This window comes from Octopus bimaculoides, chromosome 1 (assembly GCF_001194135.2).
Source record: "Octopus bimaculoides isolate UCB-OBI-ISO-001 chromosome 1, ASM119413v2, whole genome shotgun sequence".
In the NCBI taxonomy this organism is placed as follows: Eukaryota; Metazoa; Mollusca; class Cephalopoda; order Octopoda; family Octopodidae; genus Octopus; species Octopus bimaculoides.
Window position 1 is genome coordinate 16,644,091 of NC_068981.1, and position 8,205 is coordinate 16,652,295.

Here is an 8,205-nt window from a genome sequence, read left to right on the forward strand (position 1 = left end):
TTGTTCAAAGAAACGTTGGCGTTTCTCATACCGGCGGATCCTCTGTGCTTTGGCAAGGATGTCTTGCTTTAGTTTTTCTTTTGCCTCAGGTAAGTCTTTTTCTGTAATGCTATATTTGTACAGTATTTTTGCTTTCTTCTTGTTACTTAGTAGTGTTGATTGTTTACTAATTTCGTTGAGAATCGATAAATCTTTTCTCTTTTTTTTAATTTTGTTCTGGATGTTATTTATCCACAAGGTCTGTTTGGGTGGTAGAACTCCTGTTCGGATGGGTTTGAGTGAGTATCCTGCTTCTTTTGTGGCTGCAGTGGCTGCCGCATTATTGTTATTATTATAATAAATGCCCGAATGCAGTACCAGGCAGTGGCTTTCAGGATTTCTGAGCTTAACTGATTGGAAGTGTTATCATGTACATTGTTTTGTCTTGGTATAAAAGATGGGCCAAAATAAATATTCTGCTCAATACCACAGATTTACTTGACAGTTTTTTTTACTTACACCAGTTGAGCATGTCCCTTGGTGGCTAACGATATGTGTGGCTCTAATCATGAGCAGATGCAGTGGATGAGCACCATGGCCATGGAATTCTTTGGAGTTTGAATATTTCACCACTGGAAACATGGACGTTTCGTTCAACAGGCTTAGACAACCCTTATTCAGAGACCTTTTGAGCAGGATGGGCTACTCGGCTTGAAAAGATTCTAACCGTGTCCCACCTGCAAGGTTATACGTTATTTATCTTGATATGAAATCACCATGTCGTGCAGATATGGGTGTGAAGTATCTGCTCGGTGTATCCTTATCAGGTAGGCAGTCAGAAGAAGACAATTTCGGTACGAGAGTACATGGGATGTAAGCCAAGTTTTTAGATTGGAATTGACAGTAATGTGACACGAACACCAGACTGAGGCAGTGATGTTGAATGATAATTACAGGATTTTATAAGATTTCTCCTTAAAGGCTGACCAGAATATTGAAACAAGGAGACCAATTACGATCAGAGAAAACAGAAAGAAACTGTGAAAAATCGATAATTCGAATTTTCTGTGATAGTAGAGTGGGTATGAAAGAAATACAAAATTGAGAAATATCAGAATTTAGCCAACGAGATTAAGAGATTGCAGAACACAACTGTGACAATTATTCCTATACTAATAGGTATACATGGCAGAACACCCAAATTGCAACCTAAGGAAGTGAAGAATATTGGAATTCAGACCCGCATTGTTAACTTATAGAAAAGTGCTATCATGTATTCTGAAAGATTTCAAAGAAAGTTTCTTGAGATTTGAGGAGACGTGTCACCTAATATTATGGCAGCATCGCTGCAATCCAATATATCATGTAATAGATTTAATAATGGTATTTTAAATTCTGACACAATGTCAGTAATTTTAGAGAAAGAGAGAGAGAAAGGTGGGGGTTAGTCGAATACTTCAACACCTGTAATTAACTGGTACTTTACTTTATCGACACCGAAAGAAAGGATGAAAGACAGAATTTGAACTCAGAAAGAAAACATTCAAAAGAATGGCCGCTGAGCATTTTGTCCGATGCACTAACGATTCTACCGAACGACGCCTTAGTAATAAAGATAATTACTTCGAATTTTGATACAAGGCCAATAATTGCGGTGGATGAACGTAAAGACGCGCTAATGATTCTGCTCGTCATCATCTCAATAATAGTCATAATGATAATAATAATAATAATAATAATAATAATAATAATAATAATAATAATAATAATAATAATAATAATAATAATAATAATAATAGTAATAGTAATAATAATAATAGTGCTTGAAAATGATCACATCTCACTCCTCTGGAACTTCACCATTCAAACTGACAGAAAGGTAGAAGCAAATAGGCCAGACATTATATTGAAAGACAAAAATCATGCCTCCTCATTAATATGACTGTCCCAATTGATATAACCGTATATGTCAAGACCTACCAAAACCTGAGCAAGTATAAAGATCTTGAAATAGAAATTAGCAAACTGTGGAACCTGAAGACTAAAACAATACCTGAAGTCATAGGTGCCCTGGGAATGATAGCAAAAGGTGCTGATTGCTACCAAGTTCGGATACCAGAAAACTCAAAAATGGCAGAAAATCAAACGATAGTGTTCATGGGAGCTGCCTATATCCTACGCAAAATACCTTTTATGTAATCTCAAATTTTAAAACAAACGCTATTTTCTTAAGGTTTTTTAAACATTCTCTAAAATATTACTATGTACAAAACCAAATATATGGCACCCTGTGTATAACAGCAGCATGAACTTCTAACTTGTTGTCTCTTGAGGTCTCTGGGTAAGACTTGGAGCCAACTTGTACAAATGCAAAGCAAAAGTCAAACAAACTAATAATAATAATAATAATAATAATAATAATGATAATAATCAAGACGAAGAGAGGGATTCCATTGTATAGATATTTTATTCGTTGAACAATATTTCGACAGTACGAATCGCGCTCTTCGCCTTGACTATTTACCTTCGTGAAGGGTTACGTCAATCATTTTTAAAAATATTATAATAATAATAATAATAATAATAATAATAATAATAATAATAATAATAAGAAGAAGAAGAAGAAGAAGAAGAAGAAGAAGAAGATTTGGAGTAGACCTGTACATAGACAAAGCAAATGCCAAACAAATAATAATGATAATAATAATAATAATAATAATAATAATAATAGTAGTAGTAGTAGTAGTAGTAGTAGTAGTAGTAGTAGTAGTAGTAGTAGTAGTAATTTTATTATCCCACAGGTGCATAGATGGGGAAATATCATAAGGACACGCAATAATGTGTATGGGGATTTACATAAATGTTGAGAAGAAAGAAACAGAAATAAAAATAATTCTTCCTACTACAGGCATTAGGGCTGAAAATTGGGGGATTACATCCACTTCTGTCTTCATGTGGTGCTGAATTTATCGACGTTGAATAGATAAAAAGCTGTTTTCCTCCGCGGAATTAAAACCTCTATTTGCCACAACGGCGTCCGTCAAAGTTAGGGTTCGAATTTCTGTAAGTGGGATTTACACAAAACCGAGTAATAATAATAATAATAATCATAATAATAATAATAATTTTCTAGATCATGCGAGCGCCTTTCAAAACTCAAGAAAGCAGTCGAATATTATTTGGTGTTTTCAGAATCAGGGAAAACATATAAAGTTTTTAATTCCTACCCCAACAATAACAACAGAAATAAAATTGGAAGTGAATTCTGTATTCAGAACTAATGGCTACACATTTGTTGAGAGAATAAAACGAGAATGAGTCGTTAATGCCTTTCATGAACAGTAATGATAATTGGAATAATAAAATATGATGAAATGTGTCAACACTTTATAGGTTTGAGATAAAATATAAAATATGACAAACAGAATAAGTTTGACATACGAATCAATAAGTCTACTTCTATAATTTCATAGCATTTCACTAAATTTCTATTTCTATTTTCCTCTCTCAATAAATTCCTATAAATATTATTGCTGCTGCGACTGCTGCTGCTGTTAATGCTGTTTGTGTTGTTCCTGTTTTGTTTGTCGTTGTTGTTGTTGTTATTATTTGTGTTGATGTTTGTGCTGTTTGTTTACTGATTGTGTTCTTGTTTGTGTCCTCGTTCGCCGATTGTATTGTTGTTAGTTTTTGTTAGCATGTTTGTTTTGACGTTGGAGTCGTTCATTGAGTTGCTGTTTGTCTTCTCGCTTGCGTTGATGTTTGCGTTAATGATATGCCCACGGGCATATTGCGTAGTGGTTAAGAGCGCGGGCTACTAACCCCAAGATTTCTAGTTCGATTTCAAGCAGTGACCAGAACACTAATAATAATAATAACAACAACAACAACAACAACAACAATAATAATAATGATAATAATAATAATAATAATAATAATAATGCCCGGATGTTATGACAACAGTCTGTTTGTGTAGTAAGCTCGCGGATTATGAGTCGTCTGTTTGCGGTAATCCGTTTGTCCATCCGCTGATTGTTTCCAACTTCGTGGGATTTTTTAAAGCTGATTTTCCCTTCTTTAAAACATTCAACCATTTGTGCAAAATGTCCTTGTCAGCAGCCTCCATAAACAACTTATAGCTTTCTATGGATGTCGGACAGCTTGCAGTTCTCCTTCGTCGAGAATTCAGTGACATTAGGTTGCTTCTGCTTCGATCCTATTATGTGCTTCAGAAGAGGGATTATAGCGGAAGCAATACTTTATCAACATGCACAACTGGATCGATTTGTGCTATTTATTAAACAACGTCATGTTTGCATCTGCATTATTTTTGAATAATTACCGTTTTAGTAACACAACTGAGAACAACAGGCAGCTTCCTTACAAACATCGTGTTAGAAGTATTGACTCTGCTTATAACTTTAATGCTCTTGGACAATGCATAGTGCCACAATTTCTCATGCACACTAAGTGTAGTTCAGGTGAGTAGTAAAAAGACCGTTCATTTGGTATGAAAATGAAAATATCGTGAGGTTGCTAGCGAACAACATAAAAGTGTAGCTCTTTATGGAATCATTTACACACCTCTTTCCTCTTTTAACCTATCCTCATATGGCTGTACACTGTTTATAGGCTTTTGGTTCCATTATATATTAAAGGTGGCCTTTGAGAAAATAAAAGAATACATAGAAGTAATTATAACCACGTTAAACACACTCGCACACACATAAATATATGATATATATGCACACATATTCATATACTTGAGTTATAATTTCAATTAGAGATTAACGACCACATAACATGGCGTAGTTGAATGGTCAAGAATCTAAATTATTTCCTACTCTAGGCACAAGGCCCGAAACTTTTAGGGAGGGGGTGCAGTCGATTAGATCGACTCAGTACGCAATTGGTACTTAATTTATCGACCCCGAAAGGATGAAAGGCAAAGTCGACCTCGGAGGAATATGGAATAGAGAGTAACATGATATAATCAATAAAGAACATATAAATACAAAGAAACAAAGAAACAGTTTAGACGTTTTGAGAATTTCTAATTGTAGAATAGGGTTTAAACAACTGTAGTTTAAGTCCATTTACTTATAAATGGAATATAAGACTACGTTAAATGTAAATCGAAAAATTCATTGCTATGTTTAACCTTTAAGTTTTAATATGTAACCGGGAAGTTAAATGCACTGAATTAATCCTGTAACTCGCAGTGAAATATTTATTCGAAAAGGTAACTTTAAAAATAACAATCAGAAACAGAGTGACATTTGATATTTATCACATATTAAAGAATTTTTCAATAATAATCTAAACATTTCATGATATAACACAAGCGGACAGAAATAATGCAGAAATAATTCCAATGAAGCACCACGAATGGCAGTAGATTACAAAGGATAACAAGATATATTGTTTAAAATATTGAGTAAAGATATTTGAATATAAAAGTATTAAAAAAAGGTTAAGTGCTTTACGAGAAGAAAAGAAAACCAAACCTTTACCGATAGCATCAGCAACAGTTAATAATAATGGAAATTAGAATTTCTTAGATAAACAACAGTCATGAGAGAAAATACAAAATAAATGTTTTAAGAAATAAAATTTATGCCACTTCATGGCATTCTTTGATAGTAAGTGATAGCAACATAAACTGACAAGATATCTCTTAACTCTACGAAATTAATGAGTATTCTAATGATGCACAAGAGAACAGACGAAATATGAAACAAACATAACTGACAAAAATAATCTAATTAGTAGAGTAACGCATGTAATAACATAAGAAGCCGTCATTAACATCAATGAATACTCAATATAGTGAAACATCAAATATAGTCAACCAGCCAGCACTGAATGAATAAAGATTTCTAACGTTGGTACAAGGCCAGAAAATGGTTTTAGAAGGCTCCGAAACGATGCAATCCACTCCAGTATTCAACTGGTATTTACTTTATAGAAACCGAAAGAAATGAATGTGAAGATCTCTCCAGGTGAAATTGTAACTCACAAACAGCAGGAATCAAATAAAATTGATTTCAAATTTTGGCACAAGGGCAGCAAATCCGGGAGTGGGGGATTAGTCGATTACATCGACCCCCAATGTCCAATTGGAACTTATTTTATCGACCCCGAATTGATGAAAGCCTCGGCTAAATTTGAACTCAGAACATAAAGAGGGACGAGGGAAGCAAATAAATTTTGTAAGCTATTTTGTTCGTTGTGTTTCTTTCCCTACATTTTGTGAACATTAAAGAAATAAAACATTTTATCCAACATTTGAAACAGAAAACTAATAATAATATACTCTCACTCGATTTCTTAAGCTTATTTCATCTGTAGTAGAACTGCGACTATATTACATACAAAATATATAATTTTCAAATTTCTAGCATATGTAGGAGATCAAAAAATTCAGGGGAAGTTATTCGAACCCAGCAATTATTGACAGCTATTTGAAACTTGAAAATATAGACATTTGCAAAAACCAGAGGGCACTGTACTGACTAAATAAAATAGATATTGCGGAAATTATTAAAGAATATTTCAAAAAGGATATATGAAAGAAAACGATATCAATGAGTAACAGATGAAATATTTAACATGTTAGATGGTCTATTTAAAAAAAAATAATAATAGAAAATTTGAGCGACAGCGAAAACGGTATTTGAAATACAAGTTTGGAAAATGACCAAAACACTTGGCGCAAAAATGTGTTTGATATCATAGGCACTTTATATAGATAAAAACCTAAAAAATAGAAAAACATATAAGGAAAAATGTAGTCGAAATACATATATTTTCAAAAATAGCGATAACTTTTTATCTGTTAATTACTCGAGGAAAAGTAATTTTTCGGAGCCTCTGAGTCTAATAGAAAAATGTAGGCTATCATCAAGCTAGATACTTGATACGAACTCTGCAGCAAAGTTACCAAATTACATTGTCGTAGTGTTAAACAGGGTGATGCGTTAACTCTTCCATATAAAGCAAGTACATATACAGAGTATATGTACGCATGTTTAGTGTTGTGCACTGGTAAAGAGACGTTATGGAGTAATCGACGCAGTTTCACTGAGAAAACCAGTTTTTAAACTCTTTTTATTAAGAGTTAAGTCACGTTGTTTTTCTTCTCTATTCTATATTTACAGCAATGGACTCTTTTTCTTTTCATTTAGTGACTCTATATTATTCTCATATAAAACCACTTAATGCATTTATACGTAACTCTGCTCCTCTACTCACCTTTTGACTTACGAATTAAATACTTTTACAGTTTTTCTTTTGTAGCGCGACATCTATATAGAATTCTGCCATCATCCGTGAACTTCATCGTCTAACATTCAACACTTCAAACACAACATTAATCGGAATAACCTTACTCTTCTTACTTGCTTGTTTCTATCCTTTAATCTTAATCTTGGTGTGTGGTGGAGTTCTAGACATATAAAGCTGCGATTAGCTAATAAAAACAAATCAAATAACATTAAGAGAAACGCCATCTTATTTCACATGACACACTCACACAAGCAATCCCACATGCGTATGTATCTATGTCTGTGTGATTATGTAGAATATGTATGTGTATATGCATACAAATACATACATACATGCATGTATATAAATATACATACATGCATGCATATGTATATAAACACACACATGTATATATATATATATATATATATATATATATATATATATATATATATTTCGTTTGGGGATTTGGTTTGCAACACGGATAGGTACTTAGGTTATATGAACAGACAAGCACACATACGCACACAAATGAAAACTGAAACACATGACCATATATACACACACTTTAGTTCACACAAGGACGCACATGGAGATAGACGTCCACACCTCCATAGAGATGTACATACATACATACATGCATACATACATACATGCATACATACATGTGTATGCACACACATTAACCCACGCGCATGCGCACAAACACTCAAACAAAAAGGAACGCAGTGTGAGTAACGGACAGAGTCAAGACGATTGAAAAGGTTGCTAGACGCAACGAAAATTTTAGAAAAATAAAAAAGAAATGAGTAGAAATGTTACGGGTGAGTGTGTTAAATCATAAGGCAGTAAAAGAGAATGACTCTCCGCAGACGCAACAGTATATATATATATATATATGTGTGTGTGTGTGTGTGTGTGTGTGTGTGTGTGTGTGTGTGTGTGTGTGTGTGTGTGTGT